The following is a 26,809-nucleotide window of genomic DNA, read 5'->3' on the forward strand; positions in this document are numbered from 1 at the left end:
GTACTGTTGGATTCAATTTACTAGTATCTTGTTGAGAATTTTTTCATCCTTTTTCATCAGGGAAATTGATCTGTAGTTCTCCTTTTAAGTGGGTCTTTGTCTGGTTTTGGAATCAAGATAATGCTGGCCTCATAGAATGAGTTTGGAAGTTGTCCTTCCAAAATTTGACTTGTGTATGTAAACAAATATAACTCTTGTGTGAAGACTCTGAAGACAGTTGTCCTGAAGGTATAAATCATGGAGGAAAAAAAATCATGATTAAAAGCTTCAAAAATGCATTCTAAGGAAAGTATCTTAGCACAGTGTTTATTTTTTTCTAAAATTGCTATTAAATAAGTTGTCTTTGAGTAATGAATTAAAAAATTAGAATTAAATATAAAAATCACCCAAATATCCATTTGTATATTGAGAGAGGCAAATGATATTTTTAAAAAATGAATAATATAAATATTAAATAATGAATAACATACGTCTATATATGTATGTTCTCTAGTGCTAATTAAGATTATCTCTGCCTTCATTCACATTATGTTACTGAATTGTGGCATGAAAAAACAAGATTAACAAAGGGTTAAATATAAGCAAATTATTTTTCAAATATAAGCTTCAGTACACAAATAACATTGAAGAGAACAGCATTTTTAAGTTATTCAATATAATTGAATTCTCTTGCTGACAAATTCCACATGCAAAGTTTTAATGCCTGTGTGGAATGTAAAAGTCCTCAGAATAAAAAAATAATTGCTGTAGTTTTCTTCTTTATTAATTCAATATTTATATTTCTAGTTGCTTTTAAAATAACCCACACAGGACAGGGATAATTTGTTATTTATATTTAGCTTCTCATTTGTTTGAATTGGGAGAATTTATATACTTCTTCAGTTTGTCCATCTGAATAAGGGAAGATAACTGACAAAGAAGCTAAATATATCAGAAAGATGCAGTTAAATTTTATATTGAGTTTAAATTATAAGTAGTACCACATGTTTTTAATCTGTGACAAAGACACAGTGAGTTTTGAAAAGTAAAATTTACCCTATTTAAAATTAGGAATATTTTTCTTCTGCAGCTCTTTTTAAAGAGCAATTCAATGTAAGTGCATTATTAGTGTTACTTTTAAGTAAGATGATATTACAACATTTAACTAAAGTGCTTATTTCAATAGTTTTATTGCTGAAATTACATTTGGAGGTCAAGACTGTTGAGGGGACCTTCTGTTTTATGGCCTTCTATTTCACCATGGCTCTGTGGATCTGTAGTAACTAGCATGACTTCCCACACCGGAAAATCTCAGTATAGTTGTGGTGGTATGGAAGACAATAAGAAGAATATGCACACATATGTGCACACACAATATTGATGTCATGTTCAATAATTTTAAATGAATTAAGGGCATATTATTGAATTAAGAGCATAATAGATGCTATGCAGCATCTAAAGTGGAAATCAGCTGATATGCATGGAAAACATGCATTCTCATTTCAATAGAAGCAATTTTTAGAAACTAAATATATGATTAGGAAAGATCATGAGGGTGATGGGAATTTATTCTTACTGGAGGAGCAAGGAAAGACAAATTATTAAGGATGTTCATAGACAACATATTTTTAAAATCTTCCCAGTACTTAGAAATAGTTTTCAATTAATATCATAAACATATAACTACAAGGAAATAAGACAAATTTTGCAAATCGGTCAATATAAATTTTTAATGACTTTAGACTGTATATGTTATGTTTCTATTAATTTTACCAGGCATAACCATCTCCTAGCTATAAATCTATTTTATATTAAAATAAACCCCTGAAAGTTTCATAGCATATGGACGATAAGACAAATTTCTCTGATTCACTAAAAATGTAAAAAATGAAGAGACTCAAAGTACCATTTGTTGCCTGAGCAATGAAATAGTTCTAATCTCTTCAAGTAGATGAGAGAAATAAAAACTACAGAGTCGTGGAAGGAAGGTGTACATTCACTATTGATTTCCATTCTTTAATCCTCCCCAAATCCACAACTTTTGTCATGTTATTACTTTGCAGTTCTCCCCATTGAAAGGATGGGGTTTAACTTCTCACTCTTTGACTTTGGTCTGGCCATGTGACTTGCATCAGTAGGCAGTTCTGAAAATAGGATTTAAAACATCATATACATCTCTGTATGCTCTCTTACACTTCCACCATCATTATGAAACTAACATGTCCCAGACAGCCATGTCCCAGACAACTAGTCTAAAAAAGAGAAGAGACATGGGAAGCAGAACTGCCATAGCCTACTAATCAAATTTCGCACAAAGAGAGCCTTGCAAACAAATCTAGCTTACAACAGACAAAGTCTAGCAGGCGTGCAGATACGTAAGAATAAATGCTTTTAGTGTTGTACCCACAAATATTTTATTGTTTTTTAAATGACATTATTTTGACAAAGTTAACTGAACAAAAAGGTAAATGCAAAAGACATCCAGTTCACAGGTACATAGTTAAAGAGAGAGGCAAGCTAAAAAAAAGAGTTGAATTAAGATTCAAGAACTCATGTCTTGATGGACATGGGGAGTGCCATTACTCTCCTGATCTAATGGTCCAAAAAGAACACTTTTTTATGGCTATTAAAATGTTTTCTACAAAGATATTTTGGGAAATGGTTAAAATTTCAATGATTATATTCATAGACATGCATGAGAAGGGTTCTCAAAGAGTAATATTTGTATATGAGCTTGTCCCAAGTACCAAGGCAGAGGATACTCTTCTGACCTCAAACCATCTCAGACTCATACCTTTTGTTATTAAAACTGGCTATAACTTTGGTTTAAAATGAAGAATTACAACAATCACTTAGTAATTTAATCTCAAGGGCTCTTTTTAAGGTATTATGCTCCAGTTAGTTGGCAAGCAACCTGGGATTATATGTAAGTGGCAGTTTGCTCTGTAGAAGAGAGAAAGGCCTAGGAAAGTCTCCACTGAAAAATCTCTGTGATCATGGCATGATCAAAACACCATTATATTCTGGAAAACAAAATGGTGGAGAATTTCACTAGGACTAAAAGTTATAGAAAGGAAAAATACAAAAAAAAAAAAATGGTAAAAACTAAATAGAATGGCCTAACCTATTGGGCACAATTGAAGAGAAAATTGCTAAATTTAAAGATAGATTGCTACAAAATGTCCATACTGAGGCATGGAAAGAAAAAATAATTAGAAAACTGAGAAAGACATACAAGAAATATATGGAAAATTATATAAATATTAATGTATGAGCAATTGGAATCCCAGAAGGAGAAAAAGAGGAGGAAAAACAATCTTTAAAGAGGTAATAGTCAATAATTTTCAAAAGCTGATGAAAGTTATGAAGACACATATTTAGGAAGCCCTATTACCCCTAAACTGGATAAATAAAAAAATTAAAAACAGCTTATTACAAAGTAAAGTTGCGAGCAAGTAGAAAATCTTAAAGGTAATTTGAGGTAAAGACATCCTTAAAGAAACTGCAATAATGGGGTATCTGGATGGCTCAGTCGGTAGTGTCCAACTGTTGATATGGCTCTGATAGTGATCTCTTGGTCTGTGAGATGGAGCCACCTCCTCAGGCGCTGTGCTGAGCATGGAACCTGCTTGGGATTTCCTCCCTCCGTCTCTCTCTGCCCTTCCCCACCATCTCTCTCTCAAAATAAACTTAAAAAAAGTAAAATAAAGAACCTGCAGTAAGACTTATTGCTGATACCTCAACCCAACAACAGAAACTAGAAAACTACAGAACAACAAATGTAGATTGCTGAAAGCAGCTGTTGGAGTGATTGCTGTGGTACACTGTCCAGATGGATGACCTTATCCAAGTTTATCCTACCTTACCAGGAACAGCCCATATCCAATAACTGGTTGGTAGGGGTAAGCAAATACTAATTTCACTTGCTTCAATTAGGGATGGCTATAATCACCATTTCAGGGCCAGAGCCCCTGTTGGATTTACTGAGGTAATTCTAACCACTGTAATGCCGGTTAACTTCTTCCTCTGCCAGTCTTTTTATTTGTTCCTCCTCAAGTGTTCTTCCTGAGAACACTTCCTAGCAAAAGTCTTATAAGCAAATTACTTTCAGGAGAGTACAACCTTCCCTTTCAGGGGAGGCAACTCCCAAACTAGAATTCAGAAGTGAAGGTGATATAAAGATATTTATTCTTTTTTCCCCCCTCTACCAGTTTGTCATAGCATTATCTCAGTACAAAAAACAAATGGAGGGGGGCACCCATGTGGTTCAGTTGGTTAAGTGTCTGACTCTTGATTTCAGCTCAGGTCATGATATCATGGTTTGTGGGATCGAGCCCCACATCAGGCTTTGCACTGGTAGTGTGGAGCCTGCTTTCTCTCTTTCCCTCACTCTCTGCCCTTTCTCTGTGCTCTCTCTCTCTCTCTCTCAAAATAAATAAACTTTAAAAAAAAAGGATTTTTCTTGGGAGAAGGAAAATTATTTCCAATAACAAAACAAAAATGTACGGCATGATAAAGAGTACTGGAATATGTATTTAGGTAAATGTAAATGGGTCTTAAGTTTATATAATATATACCTATATATAGTAAAAATGACAACTGCATACAAAAAGGGGTAAATAGAGTTAAAGTGTTCTAATATGTTAGATTAGAATATGTATTTCTATGAGTTGTTAAAAATACTAATGTGTATTTAACTGCAACAATTCAAATATGCTTATTGTAAATTCTTGGGTATATACTAAAATAATAATAAAATAATGTACAACCGATGAAGGTAAATGTAATAATAAAAAGCATTTGATTATTTAAAAAGAAGACAAAGTAGAACATAATTAACAGAAAACAGGTAAATAGGAAACAGATTATAATGTGGTCATTATAAACCCAAATATCGGTAATTAATTTAAATGTAAATGAGCTAACTATTCCAATTGTGAGACAAAGATTTTTCAGACTAGACTGAAACACATTTTTTTTCTTTAAATCTCTAAATGTTGCTTATAAAAGAAACATCTGAAATGTAGGGGCAAAGAAGTGTGGAAAATTAGAAGTTGTAGTTTTGGAAATAGTTATGTTATACAAACTCAAAACCAAAAGCAAGCTGGTGTAAATACACATATCAGAGAAGGTGAATTTTAATGCAAGAAATAAAGAAGGATATAGTTAATGATAAATGGGTGATCATCTGGAATTATTTAACAAGAATGTGTTTGTCTAAAAATATATCTTCAAAATATAAAAAGAAACTGACATAACTAAAAAGAAAATAGACTTCATGTATAGTCACTCAAGATAGGAGTACATAGTCTCTTGTACTCAGAAGATCTGGATTTAACAATCTGGCAGACATGTAGGCATGAATAAATTAAAAGCTTGACAGGTGATTCTATATTTGTCCCTTCCTTTTTTCATACCTACCATAGAATTACCACCGTGAAAGAATCACTGGAATAAAAAATCTTACTAAAGTGATAACAAAATTCCTTAGTCTCTTATCTCTTACCTTTACAAAGAATTGATAAAGTAAGGTTCTGCCTCATCTTCCTCATACCTCATCTTCTCTATCAATACCTTTTTCATAGATAGCAGCAGATAATAGCACTGGAAGGCAATCAGAGGCTAACTTCTGGACAACTTGGAAACTGAAGTAGGACTGAATACGGGAATATAATTCTGTTATTGATGCTTTTCATTTTTATGATTTACTGAGGTGAGTCAATGCCATATATTGAGTTATTAAATGTGGGATAACAGAATTTCCTTGTAGAAAAGTAACAGTGGTGAAATTGAGAACAAGAAGTGTTTTCTAATGCTATCAATCTTACAGATTTGTAATCATTAAAAATTGTGGAGTTTTTTTTTTTTTTTTTTTAGGTTCAAAGAACCTCACCAGGGGACACCATTCTTTTCTTTGTTTCTGATAATAACTGTACTTAAACCTCAAATTTGATGTTAGATTGTCTATAATTCCATCTTTGTTACATCATATAATCTACTTATTTTTTATAGCCATGGGGATAATATAGCTTAATATTATTTTAGTTATCAAAGTTAAAGTTTCAAACTAACTTGACTTCTTATGTTAATGAAATATGCTGTGTAAGTATCTCTGACTCCACCCTGACAAAGAAATTTGCTTTGTTTCCCTACAAACCAATTATATGATCATAGATATTTATATATTCATGGATATTTAAAAAATGGTACCTTCTGTAAATAAGTTAATCTATATGCTGATAGCTACATGGTCTTATTTTTAAATAAATTCACTTGCATGTATTCTTTTAATTTAAAATCAATTATTTGACTCAAAAGAAAGTTATACTAGAAGTGAGGTACTGGCAGTGGACATAGAAGTTGCATGAGAAAAATAAGGCAATATGGTAGTAGAAATTGTGAACACTTCTGTAAACTGTAAAAGCTTATGATTCATTTTTGCTTCTCTAATTTTCAAATATATATCCATAATATTTTCTGTAGGTGACTAATAATTGCCTATAGTGACAAGTTTATATTTCTGAGAAATTTCCCAGGAACTGAAGGCAATAGAATTATGTCTATATGCATTTTCATTGTAATAAGAACAAAATATATGATAGAAAGGCTATAGGAAATTGGACTTTATAGGTATTCTGAGGAAGACCTAATCTTCAGTAGTACAGTGGACAGAAGACACTACAAATGATTTTTGTCTGATGCTTAGCAAAACCAATTATTTTTCTGGATGCCAAGGATTAACAATAATTTATCTTATAAACTCCTTTACCCACACACATTGCCACAATTTAGCATCCATGTGTGGACAAAGCATGGGCTATGTGAATGGAGACATTATCGAAGCATAACATGCAGTATAATTGTGGATTTAGCTTTTCAATTGAATTGCTTTAAGCAATGTTAAAAAAAGATATTATTCTCTAACAAAGGACTAATTTGCATTAGCAATATGTTTGGTTTTTGGTGTTTCTATGATTTTTACAGGTTTATTTCATTTAATAGAGATTCATGCAATTATGAAAATGTTATTTTTCAAGTACTTATCAGTACTAGACAGTATGGCTAGTTTCAGCCTAGGGCAATTATCAGCTAATTTGGCATCTATCTAGTAGATTGGTTCCCAAATCACAAGGCTTTTCAGACTAAATAGCATTTATTTTGTGAGTTGTTCACAAGTGCTCATCTGCATGTATGAAATTTCTCCTCTGATTCTGGTTTCTGAATGTGCATGTGAAGCAAAATTGTAGGATTGAATCTATTTAATATGTTTCAGATTCTGACTAACTTATTGTCTCCTGAAGTCATTTTTAAAGTTTTTAACTCCCTCAGTTAGGACTTAATTATTTTAGTAACAATTCATATCAGTGACTTACTACACTGTGCCTCAGTTGGGAAGCCTGCACTATGAACGGAAATATGGAGAGATTCTGCAAGAAATTATACTTTATTTACACATAAACTTATATGTTAGAAAATGAAAAACAAAAACAAAAACACAACAACAAAATATACAGTTGATTTTCACAGGTGGAGAACATAACATAGTTTTGCTGTCATACTTAATATGATATACCAAGTCTTATAGGACAGAATAATCAAAAAACAGAAACACCACATATACATTTTTTGTATACTATTCATCTCAAATTGTAAGGTTAACAACTGAATTCTCCTTTTAGCTTTTATGTAATTTTTTTGTCCTTTAGCATACCATGACAAAGCGCATTAATAATTTATGATAATCTGAACAAAATATAATGCTTATTGCGTGTAATTATAATACAGCAATTTGCTATGTGTATGCATTTCTATAGGTCTCAATATTTAAAGACAAATAAAAGTTGAGGTGTTTGTATTGGTTTTCTACTTTTTGGTTTATTTAATATAAATTGTATAATCTGTAAGAGTGCTTTCTTTCTATCAGTTTTACTCAAAGCACGAAACACCTACTTAATCAATGTTGCCAACACCTTCATATATTGTTCATTTGTGTAATATACACAAATACAGTTTTAACAAAATACAGTTTTCATATTTTTATTTTGTGAAAGGTCAGAATGACCTGTATTTTTAATCATAATGCACTAAAGCAACACAAACATTCTCTCACTTTATCAGTAATCATGAGAATAATGAATTTGAATTAGATTCATTCTTTTATTCAGATTTTTAATTGATTTAAGGTAATTCATGCATTAACTTCTGCTTACTGACCCCTGTGGTCAAATGTGAGCATTTTTATTTTATTTTATTTTTTTAGAGAGAGACAGGCAGAGCACATGCCCATGTGAAAAGCGGGGGAGGGCAGAGGGAAAGGAAGAGAGAGAATCTTTGTTTTTCATTGTGTGTGTGTGTGTGTTTGTAAATATGTCCTTATCAGTTTATTGCCTCAAGTCTCTCAAACCATCCTTGTTTGCCCAGCTTGTAATACTAGAACTGAATTTTTTCCAGATACATTTTATTTATTTATTTATTTATTTATTTATTTATTTATCTATTTATTTAAAAATTTTAATCCAAGTTGGTTAACATTTAGTGTAATAATGATTTCAGGAATAGAATTTAGTGATTCATCACTTACATATAAAAACCAGTGCTCATCCCAAGAAATGCCCTCCTTAATGCCCTCTGCCCATTTAGTCCATCCCCCCACCCAACACTCCTCCAGCAATCTTCTAATCTATCAGTTGTGTTTTAATTTTGCTGCTTGTTTCCTTTGCGGTGCAAAAGCTTTTTATCTTAATGAGGCCCCAATAGTTCATTTTTGCTTGTATATCCCTTGACTCTCGAGACAATTTAGTAAGAAGTTGCTGCATCTGAGGTTGAATAGGTTGTTGCCTGTTTTCTTCTCTAGGATTTTGATGACTTCTGATCTTAGGTTTACGTCTTTCATCCATTTTGAGTTTATTTTTGTGTATGGTGTAAGAAAGTTCTTCTGCTTGTTGCTGTCCAGTTTTCCCAACACCATTTGCTGAAGGGATGGTCTTTTTCCATTGGATATTCTTTCCAGGTTGTCAAAGATTAGTTGGCTATAGGTTCATGGGTCCATTTCTAGGTTCTCTATTCTGTTCCATTGATCTTTGTGATCAATTTGTCGCATCCATATGTCTGTTTTCGTGCCAGTACCATACCGTCTTGATGGTTACAGCTTGAAGTCCAGAATTGTGATGCCTCCAGCTTTGGTGTTCTTTTTCAGGATTGTCTTGGTTCTTTGGGGTTCCATACAAATTTTAGGATTGTTTGTTCTAGTTCTGTGAAGAATGCTGGTGTTATTTTGATAGGGATTGCAATGAATATGTAGATTGCTTTGGGTAGTATCAACATTTTAACATTTGTTCTTCCAATCCAGGAGCATGACATGTTTTTCCATTTTTTTGTGTCTTCTTCAATTTCTTTCATAAGCTTTCTATAGTTTTCAGTGTATAGATTTTTCACGTCTTTGGTTTATTCCTGGTATTTTATGGGGTTTTGGTACAATTATAAATTGGATTGATTCCTTAATTTCTCTTTCTACTGCTTCATTATTGATGTATAGGAATGCAACCGATTTCTGTACACTGGTTTTATATCTTGAGACTTTGCTGAATTCATGGATCAATTCTTACAGGTTTTTTGGTGGCGTCTTTTGGGTTTTCCACATAGAGTATCATGTCATCTGTGAGGAGTGAAAGTTTGACTTCTTCCTTGCCTATTTGGATGCCTTTTATTTCTTTGTGTTGTCTGATTGCTGATGCTAGAACTTCCAACACTGTTGAATAACAGTGGTGAAAGTGGACATCCTTGTCATGTTCCTGACCTTAGGGCAAAAACTCTCGGTTTTTCCCCATTGAGGATGATGTTACCTGGGTCTTTCATATATGGCTTTTATGATCTTGAGGTATGATCCTTCTATACCTACTTTCTTGAGGGTTTTTATCAAGAAAGTATACTGTATTTTGTCAAATGCTTTCCATGCATGTATTGAGAGGATTATGTGGTTCTTTTCCTTTCTTTATTAATGTGATGTATCATATTGGTTGGTTTGCAGATATTGAACCAACCCTGCCTCCAGGTATATAATCCCACTTGATTGTGGTAAATAATTTTTTTAAGGAATTGTTGGATCTGGTTGGCTAGTATCTTGTTGAGAACTTTTGCCGACGCATTTGCAGATGACATGATACTCTATGTGGAAAACCCAAAAGACGCCACCACAAAACCTGTTAGAATTGATCCATGAATTCAATTCTTTTGAGAATTCCCTGAGACCGTCTGTAATTGGGAAATTGGTCTGTAGCTCTTCTTTTTAGTGGGGTCTTTTTCTGGTTTTGGAATCAAGGTGATGCTGGCCTCATAGAATTGGTTTGGAATTTTCCTTCCATTTCTAACTTTTGGAACAGTTTCAGAAGAATAGGTGTTAACTCTTCTTTAAATGCTCCAGAATTCCCTGGAAAGCCACTGGCCCTGGACTCTTGTTTGTTGGGAGATTTTTGATTACTGATTCAATTTCTTCACTGGTTATGGGTATGTTCAAATTTTCTATTTTTTTCTGTTTCAGTTTTAGTACTGTATATGTTTCTAGGAATTTGTCCATTTCTTCCAGATTGTCTATTTGATTAGCATATAATTGCTCATAATATAATCTTATTATTGTTTGTATTATGCTGTGTTGGTTGTAATCTCTCCCCTTTTATTCGTGATTTTATTTATTTGGGTCTTTTCCTTGTTCTTTTTGATCCATCTGGCTAGGGGCTTATCAATTTTCTTAATTCTTTCAAAGAACCAGCTCCTGGTTTCATTGATCTGTTCTACTGTTTTTATTTCGATACCATTGATTTCTGCTCTAATCTTTATTATTTCCCTTATTCTGCTGGTTTGGGGCTTTATTTGCTGTTCTTTTTCCAGCTCTTTTAGGTATTAGGTTAGGTTGCATATTTGAGAACTTCCTTCCCTTTTTAGGAATGCCTAGATTGCTATATACTTTCCTTTTATAACTGCCTTTGCTGCATCCCAGAGGTTTGGGTCTGTTGTGTTTTCATTTTAATTGGCTCCCATGTGTTTTTTAATTTCCTCTTTAATTTCTTGGTTAACCCATTCTCTGGTAGGATGTTCTTAAATCTCAAAGTATTCATGGTTTTTCCAAATGGCTACTTCAGCTTTCTTTTGACAACCATTAGCATGGTAGATGGTCCTCCATCCCCTTACTTTCAGTGTGCAGATGTCTTTAAGTCTAAAATGGGTCTCTTGTAAGCAGCATATAGATGGCTCTTGTTATGCATTCTGATACCCTATGTCTTTTGACTGGAGCATTCAGTTCGTTGACCTTTAGAGTGAGTACTGAAAGTTATGAATTTGGTGCCATTGTGTTGCCTGTAGAGTGGTGTTTCTGGTGATGTTCTCTGGTCATTTCTAGTCTGTTGCTTTTGGTCTTTTTTGTTTTGTTTCATCTTTTCTCCACTCAGAGGGTCCCCCTTAAAATTTCTTGCAGCAGTGGTTTAGTGGTCATGAACACCTTTAGTTTTTATTTGTATGGGAAACTCTTTATCTCTACTTATATTTTGAATGACAGCCTTACTGGATAAAGAATTCTTGTCTGCATATTTTTCCAATTCAGCACATTGAATATATCCTGCCTCTCCTTTCTTGCCTGCCAACTTTCTATAAATAAGACTGCTGTGAACCTTATCTGTCTTCCCTTATAGGTTAAGGACATCCCCCGCCCCTTGCTGATTTCATAATTCTTTCCTTCTCTGTGTATTTTGTGAATTTGATTATGATATGCCTTGTTGATGGTTGGTTTTTGTTGAATCTAATGGGAGTTCTCTGTGCTTCTTGGATTTTGATGTCTGTATCCTTTCCCGGATTAGGAACGTTTTCCACTATAATTTGCACACAGAAAACTTCTGCCCCTTTTTCTCTCTCTTCATCTTCTGTGACTCCTATGATTCAGATATTCCTTTTTAATAGGTCACTGAGTTCTCTGAGTCTTATATCATGCACTTTTGTTTTTATTTCCCTCTTTTTATTTCCTGCTGATTATTCTGCATAATTTTGTCTTCTATATCACTGATTTGCTGCTCTGCTTTGTCCATCCTTGCCATCGTGGCATCCATTTGAGATTGCATCTCCATATAGCATTTTATATTTTGTCCTGACTATATTTTATTTCTTTTATCTCTGAAGAAAGGACTTCTATGCTTTTTTCAACCCCAACTAATAATTTTATTATCGTGGTTCTAAATTCTAGTTCAAACATCTTGCTTATATCTGACTGATTATTGATTAATTCCCTGGCTGTCATTTCTTCCTGTTACTTCTTTTGGGGTGAATTCTTTCATTTTGTCATTTTGGAGAAAGAAAAAAATTAATAAAATTAAAAATTAAAATTAAATAATTAAAAACAAAACAAAAAATCAAAGGTGTGTTTTGATCTGCTTCTTGAAAGAAGCTTGATAGAACAGAGAAAAAAGGGAAAGAAAAGAAAGACAAGGAAAAAAGGTAAGAAAAAAATTAAAAATTAAAAAATCTATAGAATAAAATAAAATAAAATGGAATAAATTATTTTGAAAATAAAAAATAAAGTAAAAAATAATTTAAAAATTTTAAAAATTAAAAAAAAATAAGTGAAAATATATTTTTCTCTTTCTGTATCCATTAAAAGAATCAAAAGGAAATAAAAAGCAACAAAAACAATTAAAAAAAACAGAAGCACAACAACAGCAACAACAACAACAAACTAATAAATGCACCAGCATACAGAATGAAACCCAAATGAAGTTACATCCAGTTTCCCCTAGAACTCAAACTATGAATTCCTCTATAGTCCATACACTAAGCAGGTGGAATGACTTGTGTTGGTCTTCTAGGGGATATGCTTGGAGGGTGCAATTGGGCACGACTTGGTGTACTGGCTCCATTTGCCATTGGGTGGAGGTGATTAACTCACTGGGTGGATCAGTGTGTGCATATGCTTGTGCAAGAGAGGTGGAAATGGCTTTCACCCACCTCCCTAGTCCCTGGCATAGGAAATTTGCATTCTCACTGATCAAGCACCTCTCCTTTATCTCAGGCCTCCATCCATTCCCCACCTCCACCCTGTCCATGTCTAAGTTGTTCACCTGCCAGTTGGCACCTCCCTTCAGGGTTTTATCTTAGATGGGGTTATGTTTCAAAACTCCACACTTTAGAGACCACTGTGGTTTAGACCTGCACCAACTCTCTGGGGGAGGGTCTGGTTGAGAAATGGCTGGTGCCAGCTTGCCCCAGAAAATGTTCACATGATTGTGCAGTGGCAGAGGTTCAGAGATTATGCAAAACCACAACACACATCCAGCACCAGGTTTCACTGCACTCTTGTGTCTTAGTCCCAATACCAGCAAATGTGGCTGCTCTCCAGAGTCTGCTGGGACCCTTACCTGTTGGGAGGTCATATGGCTTCTACCAAATGCTCTCCAAGCAGGGGAACTGCTGGAAGAGAGAGAATGTAAAACAGGCTCCATGCCCTGTGTGGAGTCAATGCATGGCTCATCTCATGACTGTGAGATCATGACCTGAGCTGATATCAAGAGTCCTCTGCTTAACCCCTTAACTAATTGGGTCACCCAGGCACCCTAAAAGTGAGTATTTTTAGAGTATAAACAAATGAATAGAGAAACTTAGTCTGGAATAGTGGAGCTTAATAGAACTAATTTAACTGCCTTGGAGTCTAACCATTTGCTCTGGCATTATTAGCTCAAGGCTCCAAATATACTAATCCATATAACTAATAATTCTGTGAAAAGTTTATTTTGAATTTTGGCACACAATGAGAGTACAAACATGTCCTTGCTGAATCCAGCCAAACTGATAATCTGCTGGTACACACAAGTAGTCATTCTGGTGGTTGAGTTGTTTATAGTTAGCATCATTTCAGATTGGTGGGTTCCTATGCCATAGTGATTATAGATCCACTATTCACGCAGTCTAGCATTCTGATTAAAAAGTTTTTTCCTGGGTGCCTTGGTGACTCAGTCAGTTAAGTAGATGACTCAGTTTCAGCTTAGGTCTGGATCTCAGGGTCATGAGTTCAAGCTCTGCATTGGGCTCCATCTGGGTGTGAAGCCTACTTGAAAAAAGGACAGAGAGAGAGAGAGAGAGAGAGAGAGAGAGAGAAAAGTTTCTTCCAAAATAGTATTTCAATTGACATGTGTTTCAAGGTTATTACTCCTGGGTTTTGTGCTATCTTGAAGAATATGGTGCATACTATACAATGTTTGAGTGTTTGATTCATTTTTGTATTCGTTGATTTACCACACTTTTAGTGAGAAGCTATTACACTGGACACTAGACACTTAAAGACTAGTGGAAGAGCGAGGCATGAGTGAATTTGTTAAATGCAAATATATGTGATAATAAGATATACACAGTGTTCTTTTAGCATATTATGGGGTTGTGGGGTTTTTTTGTACTAATGTAACTACAAACTTTGAGTGAACTATTGCATTTTCAAGGTTACATAATTCCTTTGCAGTTAAAGATTTCCATAAGTTTGCTGCCTATTTCGTGTAGTATCTCTTCCTTTTATTTGTATTATATTTATTATTCATTTTTTTTTAATTTTTTTAATGTTTATTTCTGAGACAGAGAGAGACAGAGCATGAGTGAGGGAGGGGCAGAGAGAGAGGGGGGCAAAGAATCCGAAGCAGGCCCCAGGCTCCGAGCCGTCAGCACAGAGCCCAACGCGGGGCTCGAACTCACAGACTGTGAGATCATGACCTGAGCCGAAGCCGGATGCTCAACCGACTGAGCCACCCAGGCGCCCCTATTATTCATTATTTTAAACAGGTTCACACACAGTTCAACATTTAAATAAATTATTTATCTATTCAATAATTCTTTTCTAGGTATAATGACAATAACAATCTAGTTTATATCAATGCATTATTGTTAACTGCTTGTTTTAAAGTTGATTTGCTTCATTCCCTTATATTTATGGATTGTCTCAAGATCTTTTTATAGTTTATTATTATTCATCTGGTAGTGCACTGACCCCAAAACCTGAGGATCATCAGCAACTTAAAAATATCATCTCTGCAGTTCTTTTTCAGTGTCATGAGTATAGAGTTTTTTGTGTGAATGTGCATGTTTGTATTCAATTGTATAATCTTCCCTGGAGGGGTGGGAAACATCAATTTATGTTGAGGTAGTTTCTTTTGTTTCTTAAGTAAAAGAGGATCCTTTGCTTTATTATTATTATTATTACTATTATTATTATTCTCTAGCCTGTCTTCTGTTAATAATAATCCCCTCTCCATTCCCTACTTCACCCACCTCAACCTGGTGATTTGTTACTAAACTAGTTAACCTTGCTGTAGAAGACTTTTCCATTTATCTAGCCCTCTTGAGTCTAGTAGATTAGTTATTCAGTCCTATTTCCCTTTCCAGAAGCTAAGTTTCCTTTCACAGATGTGCAGATCAGTACAGTACTGCAACATATAGGTGGCTTGTATAAAACAGTCTCTTTACATCATTTAATATACACAAATTCAGTGGACAGCGATCACACAAAGGCCTAATATGTATAAGAAGTTATGGAGGCTGCTGCTGAATCACAAAAAGGGGCACCAACAAATTGTTAGTGCATTTTGGAAGATTAAAAAATCATAATTTATCCTACTAGGAACATATAAAAAAATTAAACTAGAAAGCACTATTAATGATGGATTTTGAAGGTTGACTATTTGGATGCAGAGTGCCTCAAATACCAGATAAAAGAGAATACCACAAACAAAGACTGAAGCAGACATGCAGAGTAGGGCTCTCGGGTATGAGGGAAATTCGTTTTGGTTGTAGCGTAGAGTAGAACTGAATTTTCCATTGAAAACCAGGTAGAAGGTTAGTTTGGGGCGTATTGTAGAAAACCTTTTATGCAAGGCTGGCAAGATTTTAATTTTTATCTGGTCAATTGGAAGCCAATTCAAATTTTGAATCACATTAATAAAACATTGTACAATGATATGTATTTTTGTAAGTTTATATTAAAACATGATTTCATGAAATTAGATAAAATATCAAGTATTTAATACATAATTACATGTATGAAGTCAAATCTAAATAAACATGAAGCAGTATTCTAAGACAAAACAAATATCAGAGACAATGGGTATGTATGTGCATGGCCAGGAATTAATAGTAAAAGAAAAAAATGTATTGTCATAAAATATTATTAAAAAAACAGGAAACCAGCAACTGTTTGACCATTTTAAACATTGTGGTGAGGAACCACAGAGCACAGGGGAGAAATAGACAATTCTAAATATGTAAGAGATGAAAAGATAGAAAGATAGATGTCGGAGATTTCATGAAATGGATTTTGAAGTGTTAAACAATAGAGACTGTAGTTAGGTTTTTGAAGGTATAACAGGAGACTGAATTTCATTTCTTATTTTGACCATTGGGTGAATTCAACTAGTTCTGACTTAGAATGAAGACTGCAAGTTGAAAACCTTCCAAGCTGTCTGTGGCTTCCTGGCTCTGGATTCACTTGGAAATAATGTGTACTATTTCATTGTGAGAGAAAATGAAAGGAGATAGAAAGATAGTACCAAGATAATAAGAGCTTCTTCATTATTCACTGAAGTTTGTAGTAATTATGCTTGAAGAGAGTTGCTTTTATACTACGAACTCACCTTTTTTGGCAAAGCCCTGTTCTTTTCTTGGATCTAAGGCACTTGAGGCTAACAGAGATGAATGTGTTCCCATTTTGAAACTTCACTGATGTGCATTCTGCTTAGAAATTTTATAGTCTGACAAATCTCACTTCTTACAATCTGATTTACTTTACCATATATCATTTTATTTTATCTCCATTTGACAGAAATTTTTTTTACGTATTCATTCTTTAATTGGCATATGGCCCAAATAAGTTTTATGAAAAAATAATAGACAGGATCTTCATAGTTTTTAATTAGGTCAAGTCAATTTTCTCTTCTTCTTAAGCCAAGGGCGTCATTATTAGAAAGTGCCTAATGTGATACAGGATTTCAAAAGCAGCACAATCGATGGCTTTTCCATTGTCAGGGAATAATAGGGCTGAAGCTTAATTACATTTCAAAAATGAACAGCAAAAAAAGTCTCAAGGTACAGTAGCCTTTTATCTCAGGTTTTCTGAGGTCAAAATTTATAAAAGTAGAGATAAAAATCAGTCGATTTTCTCTGAATGTTTAGTGTATACTGTAGACTCATCAGTCCTTTGCAGTGAAGGGTTATCATGTTGTGATAGCTCAATGCTGGGAAGTCATTATGACTTCAAATAGGTAGATGTTATTTGATTTTAAATAACATTTTTTGTCCCTTTATACTCATAGAAAACTTAATTCACCTAAAATGCTTTTGCCATAGTCATTTCAGCATTGCACTTTGTTACATTTCTTTTACTGAAGAAAATTTGAAACAATGTACTATAAAATCTCCTATGTACACTAAACTGGATTCAACCACCATTTAAAAAAAAAAAGTTACACTTGGCCAAAATTCTGTCCATTTAAGATAATTTCCTAAATTAATGTAATTGAAAGCTATAGTGATAAGCTGCTATCTTTTAATATTTGTAGTATTGCTATTAGTAAAATCCTATATAGAAATCCTCTAATTACTTAAATGTACTTTCATCAAAATACCTCATGTGCTGTATGAGATTTTAAAGGCAATGTAGTTACTCCTACTATATAGATATGGAAATTGAGAGTAACAGTGTTAAATTCCTTGCCCAAGTTAATACAACAGGATTAGTAAACCTGTATCTTTGTGTGTGTGTGTGTGTGTGTGTGTGTGTGTAATAGACATGAGAGAAAGTCTGCCTTAAGACTTGGACTCTGTCCTGTGATATTTGCCTGTGAACATTGTAATCCAAATAGAAATCAATAGCACTTTGGGGGAAATGAGAAAACAAATCGAGAATCTGTCTCTGATATGAAGGGACAGTCCTGGTTAGAATTTTCCATGAAGAACAAAGACAAGCCTATCTCCTAAGTAGCACTGGAGCTGGAACTGATTCTTCCAAACAACGGTAGCGTTTTTCAAAGGATACAGATAAACCAGGGGTTTTAATTTCTGCTTTATTGCAAAGATTTAATTTTAACTCCTTTATAAAAACAAAGCAAAACAAAACAAAACGGCACTTGAATAAGCATCAAACTTGCCTCAATTTGCCACCCCAACCTACTTCTCCCATTGCTTCCTTCTGACCCTTGTCAATTTCTCTAGCTTCTCTAGATACACAGGCAGCAGGCAGCCTCCTCATTGCTAGAATCAAAATTATCATCTCAAAGGTGGATTATACTTTGCAAAGGAAAGCTGTTACAATTAAAATAGTTTTCCTGGGGCACTTGGGTGGCTAGGTGATTAAGCCTCAGAGTCTTGATTTTGGCTCAAGTGATAATCTCAGGATTCATGAGATCAAGCCCCCTGTTGATATCTGTACTGGTGGTTCAGAGCCTACTTGGAATTCTGTCTCTCCCTCACTCCTTTCTCTCTGCGCCTCCCCCCATTCACGTGCACTCTCCCTATCAAAAAAATTTAAAAGGTTTTTTTTCTAAAGATTTAGATAAAATACATGAAAGAAACCATAAATGTTCATAATATTGGTAAATGTTAATGATTCAAGTTCAGAAAAATAGGTATATATACACATTAGGCATACATATACAAGAATCCAAAATAAGATTAAATATTTAAAATTGCTTATTTATTTTTTATTTTTACTTTTTTTTAAGTTTATTTATTTATTTTGAGAAAGAGAGAGAGAGAGCACAAGCAGGGGAGGGGCTGAGGCAGGGAGAGAGAGAATCCAAAGCAGGCTCTTCACTGTCAACACAGAGCCCAATGTGGGGTTTGAACTCATGGACCATGAGATCATGACCTGAGCTGAAACCAAGGGTTGGATGCTTAACTGACTAAGCCATCTGGGTGCCCCTATTTTTTTAAACACGTCTTTAAAAAATTGTCCTGCATGTATAATTATTTGAAAATCAGGTACAAAAAATTCAGAGAAATAAACAAAAATATCTCCATAAAAATTGTCATCCTTATCATATGTTTATGAAAAAGACTTGTTGAATGAACCAAGAATCATAAGATGCAACAATTGAAAATTAGAGTCTCATGTGACCCTTTAAAATGTTAAATTCTCAGGGTTTCCTTCATCTTAAATGATAACATGCGTGAGCCTCTTGATTGTTTTGTTCATTCTATCTAAGATAACATAAATTTCTATGGTCACTTTAAGAGGTAAAATTATCCCAATTCAAGAAAAATGCCTGGCATCATGTAATAATCAAAATTTGAAACTAATTCCATGTTAAATTATCTTGTTTTTCCCTGATGAGGCTAAATATTTGCTAAAATCTCTCTGGCAGAATCTTCTTGATCAGAATCACTTTGCTTTTAAATTTTTTTTTTTTCTTTTTTTTTTCAACGTTTTTTTTATTTATTTGTGGGACAGAGAGAGACAGAGCATGAACGGGGGAGGGACAGAGAGAGAGGGAGACACAGAATCGGAAACAGGCTCTAGGCTCTGAGCCATCAGCCCAGAGCCTGACGCGGGGCTCGAACTCACGGACCGTGAGATCGTGACCTGGCTGAAGTCGGACGCTTAACCGACTGCGCCACCCAGGCGCCCCTCACTTTGCTTTTAAATGACCCCAGGCCAAAAGTCCTTCTATGATTTCAGTGTCTTGTCCCACAAGTCATACAGTCTTGTCACATTAGCATTGAGGTATGCAGCCATCTTCTAAATGAACCTCTCTTTTTATGCTGCCCTGATGTTTTTAGCCAGTGTATCCTGTCTTAGTTTCCTTAAATGTGTTCACATGTCAGAATATTGTGTCCACTAACTGCAGCATACATATAGAAGTTTCCATAAAACCCCAGTAAGATAACTTCCTTCTACCCTCCAGAAAAATTCACAAGACTTTCCAAACAATTTTTCCTCAAAACCCAAAAGCTTTCCAGTCTCTCTAAAATCCTATCCTTATATTCTCTCCCTGTTAATGAGTTCTTCAGTAGGCTTATGACCACTTTGCATGACATCTGTCATTGTGGACTACGTTGCTACCCACTTTGTAATGTAGTAGCATGTATTGTCCCCATGACTCAACTGAAATTGGGGTGGAAGAATTCCAAGTTCAGTTGTTGTGTGCATGTATACAGCTAGAATTATAGGAAAACTTTATTTTAAATAGAGTGCAGCATGTATTGACATTTAAATAAAACATATTAAAGTGCCTCATTTAAATGTTGAAAAGGAAAGGAAATCTTATAGATTGACCTTGTATATTTCCTATATTTTCAAGAAATCCTTTATTTTAATTCTTATTTTTGTGGAATTTCTTCAAATTTCACTTTTTTTTACCTTAAGAAAGTATGCTTTATTGTTTTTTCAACTTTGTTTTTTTAACTTTTAAATTTTCCAAACATAGAAAATCTAACTGTATGCCTTTGCATGCATGTGTGCCTCCTCTAGAGTCAGATATTATTATTGTTTTGTTTTATCTGTAATTTTTTATTTTCTTTATCTGTCTTTTTTTTCTGAACCATTTAAAAGTATGTTGCAGGTCTGTACCAGACCCAGGTTTCGGAACATTCCAGAACTTCTTATTCCCTCTTCTTAGGCGTTGGCTCTTGCTATGTTTCCTGAACAAAACAGCCTTGGCAAAGGCTCATGCCATTCCCACAGTTGTAAAGTTGTGGACACTGATTCTACCATAGACCTAAGAGCCCCATGCCTCAGTGCCTGAGACCACAGCCTGTTCCCTGGCTAGACTGGCCACAAAGATTCTGGCCTAACCATATCCTGCCTGGTAGTCAGGTGGTACAACCTGAAAATGATTCAGAGTTAAGATTCATGTAATTTATTTTGATAATGAGACACAGGAACAAGGAGGAAGAAGCAACCAATAAATTTATTTTCTTTTCCCTCTTCTCCACTCACGGACTACTTCAAGATGCAGGAGATTTGTACAGTCTCTCCGGAGGTGGCCTATAGAGCCAAACAACCAAGTTGTGAAACTGGCCAGTTCAAGTATACAGCCCCTTGTCATCGCTGTCCCTCTTTCTTTGCCTCACTTCCCCATTGTTCTCATGCTTGTTTCTCTGAAATCACACCTCCCCATTGATTGTTAGCACACACACATTTTTTTCAGGCTCTCTTTTCTAGGGAGTTGGTATAATTGGTGACAGGAATGGCACTAGTAACTGGAACTTTGGGGCTAGGTTTTGGAGTTGGGTTGTTTTCCATTCTGAAAGCAATAGAAACCATATTGCTGTCGGTAAAGGGATGATAACAATCCCTGATATTCAGTGACATCATGATGGCATAGGTGTCAAAAACACGTAATGGGAGATCAGTGGCTGCTACGAGTGACTGACCAGTTTGATGCAATATTAGTGTAATTTGTGTCTGATAGCAGTGAAAGTCTGGAAAAGACTGACAGGTGAATGACAACAGATTGTCAACTTAAAGGCAGATAGTGAAAGCCAGAGGGCTTTTATGACAGCATTAAAGGAGACTCTCATCTTCCTGTAGTCTTAGACTATACACTTGGTGCACTGCTAGACCCTAACAGAGACTAAGCAACTGAACGTGAGGCATCAAGTGGCTTTGGGCAAGAGAACCCACTGATGATCTGATTGATATCAAATCAACTGAGTCACATGTTTTGCAGTAGTAGAAGAAGAAAACTCTGTTGAAAAATAAAAATGGTAAATGAGGAGTCAGGTTCAAGTCTTTCCAGATGGCATAAAAAAATGAGATGGGTCAGTGTTATGGATTCCCCTGTCCCCTACTTCTCTTGCTCCCTGAACACACAATGACCCTTAGGACATTCTTAATGCTCAGCCTCAGGGGAGGAAAGGGATTAGGGCTGGTTTACAAATCAATAGAAGTGATAATATCAGTATTAGTCAGAGAGACTGTGGCTACATCACAGCTCCACTCATGGACTGCTGTGAAGGGCAACATTGAGAGAAAATTATTCAGGGTGCAGAGCTGTGAGTGGTACAATTGATTGGCCATTTATGAAAGAGAGATAGGTGGTCCAAGGTAGAAATAAGGACTGACTCCTCAGCTGTGATAAATGATTGGGAAACTGGTGAAGAGACTGGGAAAACAACCCCATAAGGTCAGAAAATGCCCTCTGGTATATATATGTATTTGGACAGACTTGTAATAGGAAATACATGTATAGATATTTTTGTCTAACTTCAATGACCACCAGAGAACATTTACTTGAGGAGGACTTTACAACTAGATGGACAGGATGGCCTGTCCTATGGATGTCAAGCATCCTTCCCCACTCAAAGAAAAGAGCATGCATTGGCACCAATATAGGCCTCTTTTACCAAGCTGGAGATATTGCTTCCACTGCTAAATATCTAAATTTCTAGCATCAGAAGCTGATTTTATGTACTTGATGATTTCTCAACAAAGCCAGCTAATCCTCTTGGGGCAGGACAGTTACTTTGAACCCCTTCCACTCTCAAGGGAGCAGCAATGCATCCTTATTGAAGTCACTATTATACTCCAAATTTGGCCTTTCCTTCTCTGACTTTGAAACCTTGAGCATAACCACTGTTCAAGGACTTACGGAATGACAGACATATCCATGTTTTATCGCTTCAGATCAAAGGACTTGTTCATGGAAAAAGAGAGATAACAATTGACTTATGATGTTGGAATTTGTTGATTTTACCATATTATTCCCAAACCCAGAAACTGCTTGTCTGAAAAAGTGGTAAAAAGCCTGTTGGTGGTAAAGCTAAGGTATCAATCTCTGGCAATACCTTTTGCATTTGGGCGTATAGTCTTACGCTATATCTTAAGCTATGATATATGATCTTGATCAATGAAAATGAAAAATGATGCATCCTTAAGAGCAAGAGTACACTAGTTTAAGAATCAAGAAGTAAAAGTAGGAATGTTCCTTTTTTTTTATCACTCCCTTCATTTGATACTTCTGCTCCTTGAAAAGTAGGCTCTGCTGGGTTAGAAGTTGTGGTTCACAGGTGAGGAAGTGTGCTTCTTCCAAGAGACACAGTAAGAATTGCACTATTTGGAAACTTTCACCACTAACTAACCACTTATGAATTTTTCATCCTATTGAATTATCACACAATGACAAGAGTACAAATACTGCCTAGGAAAATCAACCTTGAGGGATTTCTGGGTGGCTTCAGTGGGTTAAGCATCCAACTCCTTATCTTGGCTCAGGTGATGGTCTCATGGTTTGTGAGTTCGAGCCCCTCCTTAGGCTCTGCACTGGCAGTACAGAGCCTGCTTGGGGTTCTCTCTCTCCCTCTGTCTGCCCTTCCCCCCCTTCTCTTTCTCTCTCCCTGTCCTTCTCTCTCTCACAATAAATAAATACACTTAAAAGAAAAGGAAAATCAAACTTGATTAGCTTAAAAACCTGGTTGTCACTGAAAAAGCCATCAGTAAGGAGCAAAGACCCAGTGGGTTCACTTGGAAATATGGTCAATGATAGATGTAAATGGGATATCACAAAATCTGAGGATGAACCAAATGAATAAATTAAAGGTTTAGAATATTTGAGGGAGAAATTCCGGAACATTTTACAGGTAAACAATCCAGAATATCTAAATTTCTGATCAAGTATGATGAAAACCTAGAATGGGAGATGGAGATGGAAAATAAAAAAATAACAATTTCCAGAACCATCTGAAACATTAGAACAATAACTTGGTTTGCTAACATTCCTATCCAATCTAATTTTCAGAGATTGCAACAATTCCTCACTTTGAAAGTATGGGGATGTGTCTCGATTCTCAGAAGTGAGAAGGTTTTGATCTCATATGAGATATGGATGTGGTAAAATGATGTAAGAGGCCAGTGAACCATACAATGCCCAAATTTTGTAGCATTCCAGATCTCCCTGGGTTCTCCCACTACCCCCACCTCCAACCTGACTGCCTGCCTTGCTTCCTGGCCAGAGTAGAGCTTACACGTTTCAGAACTAGTTAAGTGATATTAAAGTACTGGTCTATATTGCTGACATTACTTCTATCACAGACTAAAAAATCACATGTCTGTAACCTACTGACTGGAGAAACCCATGACCAGGCCCTGGTTGGACTGTACCTACAGAGAATGTTGCTTTATCAGAGGCTCTCTGGTGGAGCCAAGAGACATGACCTGATAGATCAAGACAGTTAACTTTCCATTGGGTGGATGTTGACCACTAAACCATAAGAGATGGGAAGAACTAATGGATTAGTAGCTTGCCATCTCAGGCCCACAGGTTCTGTAGCTTCATACAGTCTTTCTAAGAGATGCCCTATAAGACAGATCAACCAGCTTTAGTTTTCTGCAAAGCTATGTCTCAAATATTTAATACATTCCCTTGAATTTGATTGTCCTCCCTGAGTCACTCATTTCCTCTCATGCTTCCTATCCTGCCCTCAATAAAACATTACCCCATCTACCTTTGTCTCAGCCCCTAAGGAGCTGTTTCCTAGGTAACATGAGCTAAAATAAGACATCATGATTCCTTAGCAGGCACCTCTAAGAAATAAAGATATTCTGTATACCCACAATACCATTATCACAGCAAAGGAAATTAATACGTCTTTAAGTGCATATCTCCTAGAATATCTTTCCTAGCTATTCATTTTTAATATCTGTGTACAACTAATATTCACACACTAAATTTATTTATTATGCCTATTTTAGTTTCTCTTAATCTAAAAAGCCCCTTCCCTTTTTATGGCATTTATTTTTGAAGTATTCTGGCTAGTATTTTTGAATGCTTCTTCATGGTGACATTTCTTTTGTGCCTCTCTTCTTGTGAATAAGGCAAGCTGAGTGTACAGTGGGCTTCAAAAATACCAAAATATGCAGACCTTCATTCTGCAATAACACCACCCACACTATCTTAGGTCATTTTCCACAAACCATTCAGTAAATTTGTTTAGAGAGGAACTCTTTCATTTTTGCTTCTTGTTATTAGGGTCACTTTTAGATATTTGACAGTTCTTTATCAGGTCATTATTTCTCCGATATCCTGTCACATTTGTCACTCCTGCCTTTTATAAAGATCTTCAAATTTGGAGAATTTCCTAGCCTTTGGGAAAAATTTACTGTCTTTTTCACAGTACTAAATTCAGGCTATGTTCTAGAGAGTAGCTTTTTAAATTGTGCTCTACTTATTGGTTAACATACTTTTTTCCTGTTTTTCATATTGCAGAATTTAACTGAAAACTTTTTTGTGTTGATGGAGAAATTTCTATTTTTTCTATTGTTGTGGGTTAATACTTTAGTTGTAATTAATTTACCGCCATCTAATGAGCTTTCAAAAAGGAAAGGTTAAAAATATCATTTATAAAAATGTGACCTGAAAGTTGTACTTATCACATCTGCTTGCATCATTCGGCACAAACTTAATCAATGGCCTTACATAGCTACAATGGAGCCTGAGAAGGGCATTCTCCAGCTGGATAACACTGTGCAAGAAAAGCCAGATTGTTCTATTGTAAGAAGGAAAAATGAATCATGGAATGATTAGCACTTGTAGTAACACAGTTTCTCCTACATTTCTGAGAACTTTAGAGCATGTTTAAGGATCTGAAAGGGGGTTACATTTGTTTATCATCTTGGATTGTGCATTCCAATTTGCCCTCTTTATTATATTCTTTCTAATTATCTAAATCATACCATCTTTTGTTCCTGACTTCACATTGAATATTTTGAAGTTTTCTTTAATGACAGTGCTATAAACAGAATGTGTGTGTTCCTCAAAAATTCATACACTAAATCCTAATGTCCAATGTGATAATATTAGGATGCGGGGCCTTTGGGATGTGATTAGGTCATGAAGATGCAACCCTCAAGAATGGAATTAGTGCTCTTATAAAACAGACTCCCCTGAGCTCTCTTGTCCCTTCCACCATGTAAGGACATGGTGGGAAGATGTTTGTCTATGAACCAGATACCCTTATCAGACACCATTTGGCTGCCATGTTGATATGAGGCTTCCAGCTTCTAGAACTGTGACAAATAAGTTTCTGTTGTATACAAGACACCCAGTAGTTGTTATTCTGTTATAGAAGCCCTACTGGACTAAGACTGTCAGTAACTAGATTTTCAGAAACAGAAACTCTGTAATTTGGTTTAATATATTTCTTAATCCTCTAATTTGTTCCTCTGGGATTTTATTATTTTTTTCTTAATCCAACCTCATCCTTTTATCTCATTCTTTTTTAATTTTATCATCTTACTTTGACTTTTGGCTTTAGTGAACTTATTTCTTATTGTTTCTCTTCAGTGTTTCATCTGTGGAAATTTACTTGTTTCTTTTTTTTCCCTCCATCATTGTGTACAGTAAAACCTTGGTTTGAGAGCATAATTCATTCGGGAAACATGATTGTAATCCAAAGCACTTGCATATCAAAGCGAATTTCTCCATAAGTAATAATGGAAACTCAGATTCACAGCCTAAATATTTCCACAACCTAAAAATATTCATATAAAAAAGTTATAATACTATAATACAAAATAATAAAGAAAATACAAAATATAAAGAAAAGTAAACAAATTAACCTGCACTTACCTTTGAAAACCTTCGTGGCTGGTATGAGGGAGACAAGAGAGAGGAAGGTTATTGTGTAGGATGACTTTCACTATCACTAACAGAATCACTGCTATCTATTTGCTCAATGGAATCTTCTGCCTTGGGGGCCATTGTATATGTTCGCATGGATGTTGACTACAGTACAGTATTAATAAACTCTTGTCATATACTGTATTTAAATACTGGCAATAAAGTAGTAGAGGGAAGGATCTCTACCTGCAGGCAGCCTGACC

General features: G+C 35.2%; 1 long non-coding RNA gene across 2 annotated transcripts in view; it reads left to right on the forward strand.

The window, feature by feature from the left end:
- LOC132681108 (uncharacterized) overlaps positions 1 to 26,809 on the forward strand; it is a 274,965-nt gene that overhangs the window by 136,057 nt on the left and 112,099 nt on the right. For both annotated transcript variants that reach the window (XR_009610846.1, XR_009610845.1), the window contains one exon: positions 5,565 to 5,692. This is a non-coding gene — a long non-coding RNA (uncharacterized LOC132681108). The remainder of the gene's footprint in view (positions 1 to 5,564; positions 5,693 to 26,809) is intronic.

This window comes from Panthera onca, chromosome A1 (genome assembly GCF_046562875.1).
Source record: "Panthera onca isolate mPanOnc1 chromosome A1, mPanOnc1 haplotype 2, whole genome shotgun sequence".
In the NCBI taxonomy this organism is placed as follows: Eukaryota; Metazoa; Chordata; class Mammalia; order Carnivora; family Felidae; genus Panthera; species Panthera onca.